Below are 16,295 nucleotides of genomic sequence, written 5' to 3'. Positions count from 1 at the left end.
GGAACCTTAAGAAGAGAATTAAGTTGAAGTTGAAGTTGCTTAAGTTACTGAAGTTGAAGGAAGATGGTTACCTTAAGCAAAAAAAAATATATAGAGGTTAAGTTAAATGGATAAAGTAATAATAAAAAATCAAACTTAACAAATAAAAGTGTTTACCTTCGATGTCAACGCTTTCTACATGCTCCTCGACCTCCTAAGAACTAAGTGATTTACAAGTCAACCAATTTTGCGTGCAAATTAGTGCTTGGACAGTCTCCGGAGCTAATGAGCTTCGGTATGGGTCTATTACATGTCCACCGGTGCTGAATGCGGACTCGGATGCGACGGTGGAAATAGGGATGCCCAATACAATGAATAATTTTTAAACCATCACATACAATAAGATTTAAAATATGTGCAACACATCGCACATGTATGAACTCGCCTCCCAAAATTGTGAACTCATTATCTCTTATATTCCTCCTCACATGATCAATAGCAACATCATTAGATGAAGCATTATCCATGGTGATCGTACAAAGACGGTTAATCTCCCAATCCGCTAAGCAAGACTCTAACATCCAAACAATGGTCTCACCCCTATGATTAGGAATCTTGAAAAACATTATAATTTTCTTGTGTAATACCCAAATTTGATCAATATAATGGCATGTAACACAAATATAATTCTTGTTTTGCACCGATGTTCATATATCGGTGGTCAAACAAACTCTTTGACTGCTCAACAATGCCTTCAATTTTTGCTTCTCCTCCTTATATAAACTAATACACTCTTTCTGGAAGGTGGTTCGGGATGGCATAGTGTGTCTAGACTCTAAATAACCCAAAAGTTTAACAAATGCCAGATGCTTTATAACTTTGAATGGCAATTCACACTGGATAAACAAATTGGAAATCATCACCTTTAATTTTTCACGATCATATTGTTCTAACACTTGAGGACTAGATCATTTACATCAATCCTAACTCCAGTGTGTGATGGTGATTTATCCTTCCCAAGATTTTTATTCTCTCTAATGGGAGAGTTTGGACAAGAATATCTTAGATGGTGTGACATTGATGAAGTACTATTTTTATAATGGCATCCATAAATCTTAAAGCAATAATTGTTTTGAGCTTTGGGTGCAATGGGATCAATAGGTTTAACCCTTGTAAAATGATCCCATACAAGAGATTGGTTCGTAGCTTTCTTGGCTCTTTTTGACTTTGGGGGGAGAGATTGTGTGGGGTTTTGGGTATTCATAGAGGAAGGCACTAAAGGACTAGTGTTTTCCTCCATGTCCAATGAAATAGGCGCTGATCCACCAACACTACCACTAGAACTACCTTTCATCTGTTTTAAACATAAAAAATGGCGTATATGCTTTAGCATCGTCCAATGATATATATAAAAGGATGTAAAAGGATGTATAAAACAAATAAAATGAGTAATACTGTCTAATCTATATATATATATATATATATATATATATAATATATATGATCGATTGACCATGCAATATGGCATGCAATTAATATTGACTTCAGTGAATCAGTACCCATAACATCATCATCTTCTACTGTCAATCAAATTACAAAAAAATTTCACTACATGCAATATTTATTTTAATGTACTTTTGATCATCTTCGATTAATATTATATATAAGTGACATATAATATGGTTTCGAGTCCAATATTATTTTCTCATGTTGAATATGCATGCATATATATATATATTATATAAGTTTGTGGGTGACTAAAGTCATTTGACTACACTCACAGAAAAGATAAAAGGGAAAAAAGATCAGGCTACAGCAACATCTACAACCTGCATATATATATTCTGTGTGCATGCATCTCTCTAATATATATTTATTAATTATTAATAAAAAAAAATAAAACCCACAATTCATTAATTCAATAAATATATATTTCTACTTTCTAATATATATTTTTAGAAATTTTCTAGTACTTTCCTTTCAAAGCATTTATGTATTCCTTATGAAGTATTGCACAATAAACAAACAGTACTTTTACTTTCTGATAAACCCGAAAAGAATTAAAAAGAAAAGATAAATGGAAAATGGGGAATTAAAAACAATTACCAACGAAACAAATGCCAACATGAATTTTCTACAATTTTATTTTTGATTCAATAAAATTGTCCAATTTGAATACTCTTGGCAAACAAACACAGCATTAGATTTGTATATACTATTTTGACCCAAATTAAACGAACCAAAAGCAGATCAATGACTCTCTTATCCATTTTTAAACAAACCAAAAACGAACCAACAGCCCACACAAATCCAAACCCACTTACTCAAATCCAAAGTGCATCTAACTTTAAACATAACAAAAAAATATCTATACAAACTGAGCGAGAGAGATGAACATACCGTAGGTTTCGGAGTTGAGAGAAAGAGATAGGGCTCGCAGACTCGGCGCTCGCAGTGACGGCTAGCGGCTAGGGTTTCACTTTTCAGCTCAGTTGAGAGAAAGGGGTTCTGAGCCTTCGAGGACTCGAGTGAAATGAGAGGAAGAGAGGCGCTCGAGCAAGGTGCAAGCCAATGAGATGAGGGCTAGGGTTTCACCGTTTCGGAGACAGACACAGAAAAGAGTATGGACGAGAAGGAAACTTAGGAAAGCAGAGGACTCGAAGAAATGAGGATTATGCTTCGTTTGGAAGCTAAACTCAACTCAACTCATCTCAACTCATCATTACAACTTTTTCAAATCCCAACACAAAATATAATAAACAATTCAACTTTTTCAAATCCCAAAATAATAATAATATTAAAAAATAATATTCTAACAATATTTTATCATCTCAACTCAACTCAATTCAACATCCAAACGCAGTCTCACTGAGTGCAAATGGCGTAGTTTTCCATTAGCAAAAATGACACTGTTTTAAATCATAAGCAATGTTTTTTTAAAAAAAAAAGCCGGTTACGGAAACTGGGTTAAAAACCGGATCCGGGCGGGTACAAAAGTTTTTTTACCCGCCCGGGTTTAATCCGGGCGGATAACCGCACGGATCCACCAAGATTCCGGGTTTCGGACCGAACCGGAAAAAAATCCGGCCCGGTTGAACACTCCTAACTAGCACCCTCTAGTTATCACACACTTAGATCTAATCTTACTTCAGTTTCACAGAATAGATCTCATAATTTGGACACCCAGATTCGATGAATCATTCCTAGAAATATTATTGACACATATGTCTATACAATTAATCGTACTATACCTTCTACCTCTCATAATCATGTATAATTATAAGAACCATCTTCTCTAACATTTTCACAAGTAATTGAAGATGATGTTCAAATATACAAACTTAGTAAATAAGATTTTAAAATTTATAAAAAATACCTTAAAAAAGATTATATGAAAGAAGAAAATAATCAAAACAGATTATTATTCTTCTCAACATTTTCAAAATTAGAACGATATTATATTAAAAAGAAATATTATGAATATTTAGAAGAAATACAGGCAAATATACCCTTCTTTACATGATTTGAAATTTATAAATCAAACTAATTATCGACCATAAATAGAACTATTAATCAATGGATTAAACAACAAAGTGATCAAATAGTTTATGAGAAATATCCCCATTTTAAAACCATAAGTATAGCACTCAAGTCTTAGCGTCACCGTTAAAGAAATATAATTCTACATTAGATACTAAAAATATTGATAATATAATTTAACAAAATAATTATACTAATCTATATTTACAAACTACCATTAAACAATTAGAGAGAATCCAATTATCTCCTATCAATCCTACCATTAAATAAGCAAAATCAATCTCTTTATTTGTTTCTCATGAAATTTCATCTCATTTAAAAATTATTTTTTCTAAAAGCAAAAATTATTTGTTAGAACAGATCTTTGATAAGTTAGAAAAATTAAATATTACTAATACTACTTCTACTTCACTAAAACAACCTAATATTAATGTATTAAGTAAGACTGACTCACATAATTTATTTTCTGATTCTGAAATTAGTAATATTAAAAATCAATTTAAAAATATAGATCTTCAAATAAACAATATTAGAGGAGATCCTGTTAACGAATATTTTGCTATAAATTTTAAACGTCATGTTTCTATTACTCGTAATTGATATCTGTGGCCAATCCCATCGAATATGCAATTTGAGAAAATAGAACATATAGTAAGATCTTCATTTTCACCAGATGTGCTATATGAATATAACATAAATGGATTATTAGAATATGAAATATTAAATCATTTTTAAAAAATTATTATGGTTGCTAATATTTATAAAGGAAATGAATAAACCGATCACCAAGTGGCTCACATAATTGTTACAGGCTTTACTGGCCAATTAAAAGGCTGGTGTGATCATTATATTTCAAGTGAGCAAATAAATAGAATATAAAATCAATATTAAAGAATGCAAATAATCAAAATATAGCAAGTCATAGGGATGAGAAAATTTTCTTATCAAATAAGAGTTTTTCCACATTGTTTCGGAGTGAGAACTTGCTTAGTGAAAACTTTATGAAATGCAATAATTAGAGATGCAACCGGAGAAAGCCGAATTTAAAGAGAGTAGGAGATTTCAAAAAGAATAATTGAATCTGTGTCTACTAATATAAACTTAAAAGTGTTGGATTTTCTTAATATTTTGTGCAATATAATGCCAATCTGGTAAGAGAAATGTATCAAGTAATTTTTGGAGATCAAATAGATGCTGGATTTCAATTTCAATAGGAAAGATTGGATGACAATGAGTCTTAATAATAATAGATGACATAGAAGGTTGAGAAAAGAGTGGATGACTAATAATTTGAAAAAATATTTTTGAATATGTTGGTAATTTTGAAAATGCTAATGGTGAGAATGAGCTATAAGATGGCCTAGTTGGTCGTGGTAATGTTTCCAATATTGTGTAGGGTCTGGAGTTACAGAGGGACAATGTGAAGGATAGGAAGGAGACAATGGTCTAGCGTATGAGGATTTGTGAGTCCCAAGTACGGTAATTGCTTAACAAGAGACTTAATTTGTTTTATAAAATTTGTATGTTTTACTGTCCATGAAGATGGATTTTTTTAATATTTTGAATAATAGTTTATATAATGTTCTGAGAGATTGATAAAAATCTGTAACATAATTCAGGATTCTCAATAATATTTGTAATTGTTATTTATCTTTAATTTTATCAGAAAATTTATTAGCAAATTTTATTACTCTACTAATTTGTGTAATAGTTCATTGATAAATATTATGTCCAATGAATCTAATTTTATTTTTAGTGATGAAACAACTAATTTATTTTGTTTAATAATTTAGACAAATGTATTTAAATGTTTCCAATATTGCTCAATAGATAAAGAAAAAATAGTATATCATCTATATAAAAACTATTGAAAAGTGAGTGAAATAAGTAAATATTTTATTCATAATATTTTGAAATTCACAATGAGCATTTTTAAGTCCAAATGGCATAACATTCAAATCATAATGTCCAAATGGGACTATGAATGTCATTTTATACCGATCATTTTCACCAATTTGGATTTGTCAAAATCCAATCTTCATGTCAAATTTTGAAAATACAGTAGCTTTATAAAAGTGAGATAGTAAATCTTTCTTCTGAAGGATTGGATACCGAATCTATTGTAATACTTTATTTAAATGTTTATAGTTCATTACTAATGGATGAACCCCTCATTCTAATTCTATCTATTTTTAACATAAAAAACAATACAATTCTATGGTGATTTACTTTTCTGTGTTAATCATTTTGTTAACAAATTATTAATTTCCTTTTTGTAAAATTCTAATAATTCATTGTTCATTTGGATTAGTATAGCCTTAGTATGAATATTTTTTTCAGAAAATTCTTTATCATAGGGTAATTCAACTATATGTTATTTTCTATTCCAAAAAGCATTTGGCAAGCTAGGTCATACTTTTTTTTTAACTATTTTTTTAAATTATTAATTTTAATCACGGATCTTTTAATTGTTATTTAATTATTTTGTATTTTAATTCTTATTTTAAGAAATTTATTTGTTTTTCTTTTCTATTAATCTTATTTTTTGTTAAAAAGTTAATTTCTTTAATTAATCAACATCTTTTAGAGAATTAATTTATTTTGAAATAGAGGAAAAAATAAATTTAAATTGAATCTCTTATCCAAATATTTTAGTATAAATTCGTTATTTTGCTAAAAAAAAAGGGTATAGTAGGGCATGAAATGAATTTTTCAATATTACTTTAGTATTAATATTTTTTACCAAAATAAATGTTGCTTTGAAACATATTCCATTATTACATATATTGGCATTTAATAACTTATAATTTATATTTAACTCTGTTCCATTGGATTGAGATAATATTTCTTTTATTTTTCCAAAATATTTAGAAAGTATTAATTTTTATTGGATACAATTTAAATTTGCTCCAACATCTAATAAATATATTCTTGTAAAATAAAGATTAATAAAAACTATTATTTTAGTGTACCATTTTTTAAAATTAACTTTGTCAAGGATGTTAATGAAATTATTAGTTTTATCTGTTTCATCATTTATAACTATTGTTGTGCATTCTCCTTGTTCCTTATTAGGGGTATTGATTTTATTATCTATTTTTAATAATATAATATCTTGTAATTGTTGTTCATTTGAAACTTCTAATTTAAAATTAAATATTTTCAAATCTTTAACTTTTTGTTTTATTTTATTAATTTCTTGTTATAATTCTTTTAATATAACCTTTTGTTTTTCAGTTTTTAATCTACCTACTATTTCCAAAAAATTATAAGGTGGAGGTATTGAAGCAGTATAATTTAAATTATATAACATATTAAAATTTATATAGTTTAAAATTTAAAAGAAGCTAAAATAATATATATATTTATATTATAATTTATTATGCCAAAAATGTATTTATCATTGATATATATATATCAAAAGTAAGTTTATATGAATAACTTAATATTAATGTTCATGTATTAAAATTTTATATTATATTAATTTTATATTATAAGATTAAAATTTATATGTTATGTCAAATGTTATATTAAAAGTTATAAAATTTATTTTATATTATATCACATGTTATATTAATTTTATGTTATAATATTAATAGACTTGAATAACAATATTAGAATTTTATGTTATATTTATTAATGCAATTTAACATATAATCTATAATATAATATAATATAAAAAGTTATATATAATATAAAAAATTATAATATATATACCGGTCCGGTTCGATTTAAATCAGCTTTCAAAATATGAAAACCAGTACCGCACCGATTTAGGACCGATTTTGGTTCTTAAGAATCGGTACCGCACCAGACCGCTTACAAATCTAACTAAACCAGCCTGGTCCAATATAGTTCAAATGATTTTTTTGATTTTTGATTTTTATTTTTTAACGCATCTCTAGTCATAGGTAAGGGGTGGGGTTTGCCTCCCGGGATTAGGCCCTGCACCCCGGGGGCGAGACCTTTCGATCGGGTGTCAGGAGCAGATTTAGACCCATAGTTCATTCGTTGGAGTCTGGCTCAAATGGGCCCATGGCCCACTGGGCTCAACCTATTTTTGAACCATTTTGAGCCCAAATATTTAAATAACTATTAAGTTTTTTTGCCTTTTGTTTTTTGAAGGGAAACTATTATCATTCAGTCATTAAGAAAATTACATATATGAGTGGATACATTATGGGATGTCCTAATATCAAACTTGATATCATAAACCAAAATGGTGTATTTGGAGCTTCACCAGTACATTATTTCCTTTTGTGATTGGTCTGGTCTTCACTACTGCTGATACTCTCTACAAACAAATGTTAAAGAGACGACACTCTCTGCTTAAATGAAGTTAGTAACTTCTAAGTTGCAACTAATAATTATAAACTATTACAACAATACAAACTAATCTAAAACTATCCCAAATTAACCTAAAAATATTACAAATTGTCAAATAATTTAAATGAATAATAATGCTTTAATGAAATTACAAATTGTAGCAAGATGCCTTTGACATTGACTTTGAGTCTTGAAATTGGAATTTGGGGGGGTGTCGTGGTGGGCAAGTGAATGTGAGACTGTGAAATTATAAAACCTAAAGCTTTAATAGGAAAACTAATTATAATTACAAATAATATATACATATGTTAAAAACTTAAAACTACAAGTACAAACTAAGATGAGATCATAAGCTTATGGTTGTAGGTCTTTTATGAAGGCTTCAAGATTAGATCATTAAAAATTTGGGATTAGGGTTAGGCAAGTGAGACTATAAAACCGGAAAAATAAAATACGAAAAAGAAAATCGTAAATACAAACATTATATAGATATGTGACAAAGTTATAAAAAAAAATTAACATTACAAACCGATATGAGATTGAGCTCAAGATGAGATCGTTGAGATTAGGATTAGGAATGTGACAGTGAGACTATAAAAACTAAAATAAATACAAAAAAAAAAAAAAGTTAGAATTACAAACATTATATACATATTACAAATAATTAAGAGTAAAATTATACAAACTAATGGCAATGGTGAATCGAAGTACGAAGTCATATTGCAGCTGATGTAGACGTAACTATATTTGTCGAAGCTGTCTCTATAACAATTAAATTTGAATATAAGTAATAACACAATAAATTATAAGCAAAAGCTATATTATAGTAATATCAAATGTAAGAGCGATTACCGGATCTAGGCTGATCATCATTGGTCTCCTCGTCGGTCTTCACAAAGTCTACCGTATCCAGAATATGAATGGACTTCCCTTTTATCCAGTTTTGAATGCAAATCAATGCCTCAACATTGATAGGAACCAATGAATTCTAAAATGGATTAAATATGCACCCCCAGTGCTAAAGGCGAACTCTGAGGCTACGGTAGTAATATGGATGACCAAAATACTATGAGTTATGTCTCCAAGGATGAGATACTTGATGACGTTTACCTTTCACCAAGATAAGATATCAAACCCCTATGTAAATGGGTGCATCTCCGTTGCCAAGTATCTATCCAACTCCGACTGTGTATCTAAAGGTGATGAAGCTCGGCAACCTACCCCAATCTCTCACCCTACCCTAACCTACGCTCTTTCATCATCCTGACTTCGGGAGCAAGCGATCTGGTAGGTGTAAGTGCTAGAATATTACAACCTTTGAATGTGACAAACTTATCACATTCAATATGAGCTGCCCATGCCTTCTCTTTCACCAATTTCAACCCATACACCACGTCATCAATTTTATACTGGGGGTTAAGACTAATAGTCACATATAAGAAAATATTTATCCTAATCAAACCTGTATTGGGGGTCAAGAACAATAGCCACATATAAGAAAATGTTTATCCTACATAATAATCATAGAAAGTGGGAGAGAGATGCTCACAGAGGGAGTTAGCTGCAGATAGCAACGGTGTGAGTCATTGAGGGTGCAAGAGTGAGAGAGAGGGTACAGAGAGGCCTGAGTGTGTGTGTGTGTGTGTGTGTGTGAGAGAGAGAGAGAGAGAGAGAGACCTGAGTCGAAAGGAGGGAGTTTTAGGATTTATTAAAACAATGTCGTCTTGAGGATACCCAAAATGGCATCATTTTAATATAAATATACTTTCTTTTATAAATATATATATATATATATATAATAATAATCTAGGCGAGGTGGGTTGGGACGGAGGAAAAGCTGATGGAGGCTCGACCCATACCACCCCCCACACCCGCTGTGGGTTACCAAGGTTTAGAGACGTGTTTCCTGAAGATCTTCCAGGGTTACCACAGGATAGAGAGGTAGAGTTCGCGATTGATCTTACTCCAGGAACGTCGCCTATATCTAAAGCACCTTACCGCATGGCTCCAGTTGAGTTAAGGGAACTCAAGGATCAATTACAAGAGTTACTAGAAAAAGGTTTCATACGCCCTAGTGTTTCTCCATGGGGTGCCCCAATACTTTTCGTGAAGAAGAAGGATGGGTCTATGCGTTTATGTATTGACTACAAGGAGTTAAATAAAGTAACTATCAAGAACAAATACCCTCTACCCCGAATAGATGACTTATTTGATCAACTTTAGGGTGCCCAAGTCTTTTCTAAGATAGATTTGTGATCCGGATATCACCAGTTGAAGGTTAAGGAGACAGATGTGCAGAAGACGGCTTTCCGGATATCACCATTCCAGAAACCGATCGTGTCACCACCTTTCTCTCTCCTTTTCTCGGCGTCGCACCTCCTTGCCCAGAGAAACGGTCGTGTCGTCACCCACCTCCAGCCACCCAGAGCCGCCACGCATCTCTCCTCTCTCGCGGTAAGTTTCTTTTCTTCGTCCGCCATTCTCTCTCTCTCTCTCTCTCTCTCTCTCTCTCTCTTGTTTTCGGTCTAACAACATCCCTCTCTAAACTCCTTCTCCCTCACTCGGCGTCGCACCACTTTGCCAGAAGATCCAGTCACGCCACCTTGACTTCCAGCCGTAGGAACCACCACAACGTGCAGCCCCTCCTCTCTTGGTGAGTCCATCACAGAACTTCCCCTCCTTCGCAATTCCTTTGTTTGTTTGGCCCGTATGTTTTGATTTCCATAGAAATCCTTAAATTCATGATGGGTCGTGGGCCTTATAGCCCATCCGACCAAAAGCCCTGGTTCCTAGTGGACTTCTTCACGTGGGCCTCAGGCTTTCTTGTTTTCTTATGAAAGGGGCTAATTTTGTAAACTGGTATATGTTTTTAAATGGGTTTGGACTCTTGTGGGATTGATTATTGCAATTGAATTGTGCTTAAGAAAATGTTTAAGGAATTTAAAATGTGTTTTGAAGTATATTATGGAGCCTATTATTTTAATTAATATTCCTTTATTTATTTAGTCGGATGTTAATAAAATTATTATGTTATACTTTAAAAAGAAATTAAGGAATAAGTTATGAGTGTTGAATAATATTACGATTGAGTCTACTTTTATTAATCGAATGTTTCCACCAATTATTTTAGATTCATATATATATACAGTTAAATGATATTTGAAAGATTATATATCATATTTCAACAGTAAAAGTTTCTAAATTATTTTGAATGCTTTATTTAACGATATTCTACTATCTACTTTAATAGATGTTGTTATAATTATGCTATTAAAGTTGTAGGTTGCAAATAAAGAAATATATTAAGAATTATTTCAAATGATATTAATATTTATTTGATTTCTTATAAGATTTAATAATTATGTTAATAAATGAAACTTATTTTAAGAGTTGAAGTTTTATGATTTATTTTAAAATAACTCAAATATTCTACTAAATTATAATATGTTATTAATATTTAAGTAATTTAAATATCAGGATTTATTGATTATGGTGTTAAACAAAAGACTAATTTGACTATCTTTTAGATTGTGAATTTAATTAAATAGAATATTAGTACTTATTGTTCCCAGACAGATTTAGTAATAGTTATTATTGCGTATAGGTGACGAGTTATGAAGTGATATTCAAGAAGAAGCGCAGCGAGGTAAGTAATTTGATCACAAATTAGGATCATCACAATTCAGCTTATATATAAGTATTATTCAAGCCAGTTCATTTCCAGCCATTATTTATACACCACTCATGTCATATGCAAACATATCATCTAGCATAGCATACGATTATGTCATTCCGCATTATGTTTAAATTCAGAAATTATGATTATGTATATAATATGTGATGCATCTCATGTGTATAAGACACATAAGCTATCTTAAATTCAAGTACAAAATAAGATAAGATCAGTTAATTACATGACCATTTAGATGCATGGTACCAATGCAGTTCAATTTCAGAGTGGATGTGCAAGCCACGGGCTCAAGCGTGGTCCACCATAGTATACTAGAATACTATCAACGGCTCCCCTCGCGGCCGAGGGACTAGGGGCCTGTGCACAATCTCGTACACATGGTTAAGTGTATTGGCCAGTCAGATAAATCAGTTAAATAAGATAAATCAGTCAGTTAATTTCAGTTAAATCAGTCATGCATAGCATAAACATTAGTATGAACAGTCATGAATTTAAACTCTCAGCATGAAAACTTTTATGAAAACCTTATGTTCATTATGTTTACATTGTGATGGATTTCTTGCTGAGTTTTTGACTTATTTTAGTTTGTTTTCATGTTTTTAACCACTCAGATGAAGATGGTGAATACGAGCAGGCAAGCCAGGATTAGAAGGAGTAGTTAATTTTAGTTTCAGACTTTCTAAAATAAAATTTACTTTTATGACATGAATTTATTCAGTTTATTCATTTAATGTTTTTGGAAGACATTTTATTAGACATTTTTCTACAAAATAAATTTCTAATTTCATTTATGAAATATGAGATCTCTTGCCGAGTTTATTTTATGAAAAATACGTGATACTCTTAACCTACGGGAATGGGGTGTAGCACTATTACCCTTTAAATAGTTTAAACGAGGTGGGGAGATGACCATTGATTCAATTCAAATGGACTCTGTTGGATTTAAAATGAACCGGGTCCAAGTCATTGGAAGCCAATTACCAAGAATAAATGAAGCGATGAAATAAAAAATAGATAAGACAAAGAAGAGATAAAAGCAAAAAAGATTAATTTAGATATAAAAAGGGAGAAAGTGACATAAGCTAAGTAGGACTGATCTACATAAAATAATAAATGAAACATCTATTAAAGGAGAGGATTTCTGTAGATTTACAGACTTCCCTACACACGAAAAATGAAGATTACTAGTCCCTCTTCATAGTTTTACAGGGACGGCATCTTTCTGAACTTCCCTCAAACCCTATTTTCTCAATTGTTGATAACTATGAGAGATCATGAGAGACTATGAAATCACCAAATATAGTGGATTTGTGACGTTCTTAGCTCCCAAAAATCTTGATTTGGTAGGAAGTTGTGGCATTGGGACATGCACCACATCGGTCACACCCCTAGCGTCATATGGAGCATTGTGTGCTCGTATGCTTAGTTCACGCGAATAAGAATAATCGAAGCTAAAATATTCAAGATATATGTCATAACTAAAAACATCAGTAACAAATAAGTTAATTTATAGAACATAAGTTGTCCATAATATTCACTTGAAAATAAACATAATCAACTATAGAACAGTAGCCCAAACGAGGACAGGGCCCTGTCTTTCTCCTCAGGTTGTACTAAGGCTTCTTGTTTGTATGAGCCAACATCTCCTACATTGGCATCGTGGTCTAAGGTTCTAGTGAGTGAAATCATAGTAGGACTACTATTGTGAGATTTCAAAAAATTTCAATAAGTTATACTCCATGAAAATATCTTAAAATGTATGTATTGACAATGATGATTATTACAAGTTTAGAACATAAGGAAATCAAGTAATGTTACAGACTTATCGAGATGAGAGGTTCTGAGCAAAACCTTATTTTGTTTCAGGAAATATAGCATCTCGATCACTTGAATCGTCAACACGGGTTTGTTCCCTTGTATAGTAGAGGTTTCGTCGATCATAGAAAAGAAATGGCTCATTGCTCTGCATTGAATTGACGAACACTGTAGATTTCCAACTGCCGCTCCCTAACCTTGCAAAAAGTGAAGATCCACTGGACGATGATGATAGAGGAGGCTTAAGAGACCTGAGGTTCCTTGCAACATGGATGGAGAATTAGGCAGGGGTTAGAAAACAACCTTAGAGGAGCACTTGCTCTGATACCATAAGAAAATGTGAGTGAGGGAATGAATGATGGATCTAGGGATTATATATATATCATATATAAATGATAGTATATTAACACTGCTCACCTCTTGAGGTTCATCGCTCCTCACATCTGAAATTTCCAATTCAGAGGTGAGTTTGTTTCGATTCTTTTTTTAGAGGTCATCGTGTTTTTCTTTCTTTTATCGTATCTATCAAAGAACCTGATATCTTTTCAGAAGCATCATCCTAGAGGTGTCGACAACCATCCATTCAAGAGGAAATTGATGCCTTACAGCATAATCTTGGACTCCATGCATAGTCTGAGATATAAAACTAGACCTTTCTAAGTCGCTTACTTTAGCTTCTCCTCCCATAGCCCACGTAAAATAGTTCCTTTATTCTTTAGCCTTAAAAGAAAAGCTTGTTGTTATTCCTTCCCCGAGCAAACTTTCTCTGAGCCCTATAGTATGGAATCAAGTAACATGTAAACACAAACGACATAGTGAAAACCTATGAATTGAAAATAGTAGTTCGCCCAACAAACAATGTATACATAATTTCAACACAATAACGTTGGGCATCCAATGCTCAAACATAACACATAGCTCCTTTGGCTGAGGACCCCTTATCCTCCGACCTCCTGAAAACCAAGCTTACAAACTAGTTTTCATTATTAACGTGTGCACCACAACCTCTCATAAAAATGATCCCACACACACATTGCTCCTTCGCCACACAGCTAGTAATGACCGCACATGTGACTTCGTCTCAAGAACCACTTTGGATTCTCATATCTATCCTTCACTACAAACGTCTCTAGTCTCCACTAGCCGAGAGATAACGATTCGACCTGAGAGTTAGGGGTGGGCAACGGGGGCCCGCCCCCCGCTACCCCGCCCCCGTCCGCCCCGCCCCCTCCCTGCATGGAACACCCCATGCGGGGGCGGGGGGCGGATTGACCCCAGCGAGGCCCCGCCCCAGCTCCTACCCCCCACTCGGCACTCCTCCCATTTTTAATGTAAAAATTTTTAATTTTTAATATTTATATAAGTAATTTATATAAATATATTGTATATAGATATATACAATTTGTTAAAAACTTGAATTTAATTTCAAGTTAATGGATTACCTTGGCCTCTTAGGCCAACTATTATATAGGAGGCCAAGGCAATACAATAGTGATAGTTAAGCAATGTGGGACTTACTGTCCAAAGCAATCCAAAATATAACTCTAATGAGTTTATATTTTTTTTAATGTATAAATTTCAATTTATACATTAAATTATATTATAATTTGGGTCTAAAAAAATATTTTTAGACTAAAAAAAATTTTTAGACAATGGGTTGGGCGAGGGGCGGGGCGGGGTGCGGTTTCAACCCCACCCCCCGTAGCGGGGCGGGGGGCCCTGCCCCTGCCTCCCTGGGGCGGGGTATGAAACCCCTCCACCCGTATGGTGCGGGGCGGGGGGCGGGGAGGGGGTGCCCCCGCCCCGCACCATGCGAGTAGCACCCCTACTGAGAGTGTTACAGTCTTGCTCAAGCATGTTGATAGCCTAGCGTCAACCTAGAGGAGGTCATTCAATTCTTATACGCTCCTCAGTAACTAGAAAACATCATAAGGGAGAAACAAAGGCACGTTTTTGAATAACCTAGAAACATAGAACCGTTATTCTACCATCTTTAACATGAAAAGCAAATCTAAGGGAAGACATGCATATCTCACAATCAGTATCCCATAAGCAAGGCATCATCAATGTACCATGCATAGACCTTTCAAAGGTAGCAAACCTATTCGAACAGTACACAACATGCTCACGGTCATTTAACATCATTGTAAGCGTTTTCGTGGAGGAAAACCTACCTCGGGTAGTGATCATTAAGTTGATTGTTGATGGGTTGGCTTCAAGTGGCCCAATGACAACCTCAGGCATTGTAGTGAGTCTAAGAATGTGGTAGCTGACGAATGGAAAGGAAAAGACTCTGTCATAGAGAGTACTTACCCGAGCAGTGAAAGTTCCATGGGATCAGTTATTGTTACATCAACTTTATGTGGTTTGACGGTGACTTCAGGCATCCAAGTGTGTGTGTGAGTACGACTTCAACCTTGTAGAGTTGGGTTTTCTTTTCTTTTGGAGGTTAGGTAATGAGAGAGAGAGAGACTTTATGTTTGGAGGGGGCAGAACGACGTGAAGTTAAAAGAGAAAAGAGAATGGGTTGTCTTCACGAGTCTGACAAAACCTCATCATGGGTTGGTCTGTTGTTAGGCGAGCATTCAGCTGCCCATGCGTTCGTCGAATGAAGAATGGCAAAGATTGTTATGATGTGCCTTGCCGAAATACAGAACCTCGACCAATGAGTTCAGTTTGTCGCTTGTGAATGTTGTCCACGTGGCGAAAAACTTTTGCACATGGTCGAGCGCGTAGTGGTTGAGTATGTGACCCCTCTAACCTACACATGTTACTTGTAAAACATCATCGTTGAGTTTGAGATATTCGTGAGAGTGCCCGCATGCCTTCTAAGCACTTTGTTAGATTCCACTAAGTCTCTTGGACTTGCTCGCTATCGCACATTGCTTGTCCTTGGACTTGCTTGCTATCACGTATTGCTCACCCTTGCTATTCTCGCCTATCA

The 16,295-nt window shown here is 33.3% G+C and overlaps 1 long non-coding RNA gene across 1 annotated transcript; it reads right to left on the bottom strand.

Moving 5' to 3' along the window:
* Nucleotides 1-2,858: 2,858 nt before the first annotated feature.
* On the bottom strand, nucleotides 2,859-14,891 carry LOC121242927. Its single transcript, XR_005936007.1, has 4 exons — nucleotides 14,866-14,891; nucleotides 9,887-9,894; nucleotides 3,927-3,930; nucleotides 2,859-3,085 (listed from the first exon to the last, which is right to left on the bottom strand). It is a non-coding gene; the product is annotated as an uncharacterized LOC121242927 (long non-coding RNA).
* Between the last annotated feature and the right edge of the window lie 1,404 nt (nucleotides 14,892-16,295).

This window comes from Juglans microcarpa x Juglans regia, chromosome 8D (genome assembly GCF_004785595.1).
Source record: "Juglans microcarpa x Juglans regia isolate MS1-56 chromosome 8D, Jm3101_v1.0, whole genome shotgun sequence".
Taxonomy (NCBI): Eukaryota; Viridiplantae; Streptophyta; class Magnoliopsida; order Fagales; family Juglandaceae; genus Juglans; species Juglans microcarpa x Juglans regia.
The sequence above is the reverse complement of the archived record's forward strand: the minus strand, read 5'-3'. Positions and strand labels throughout refer to the sequence as shown.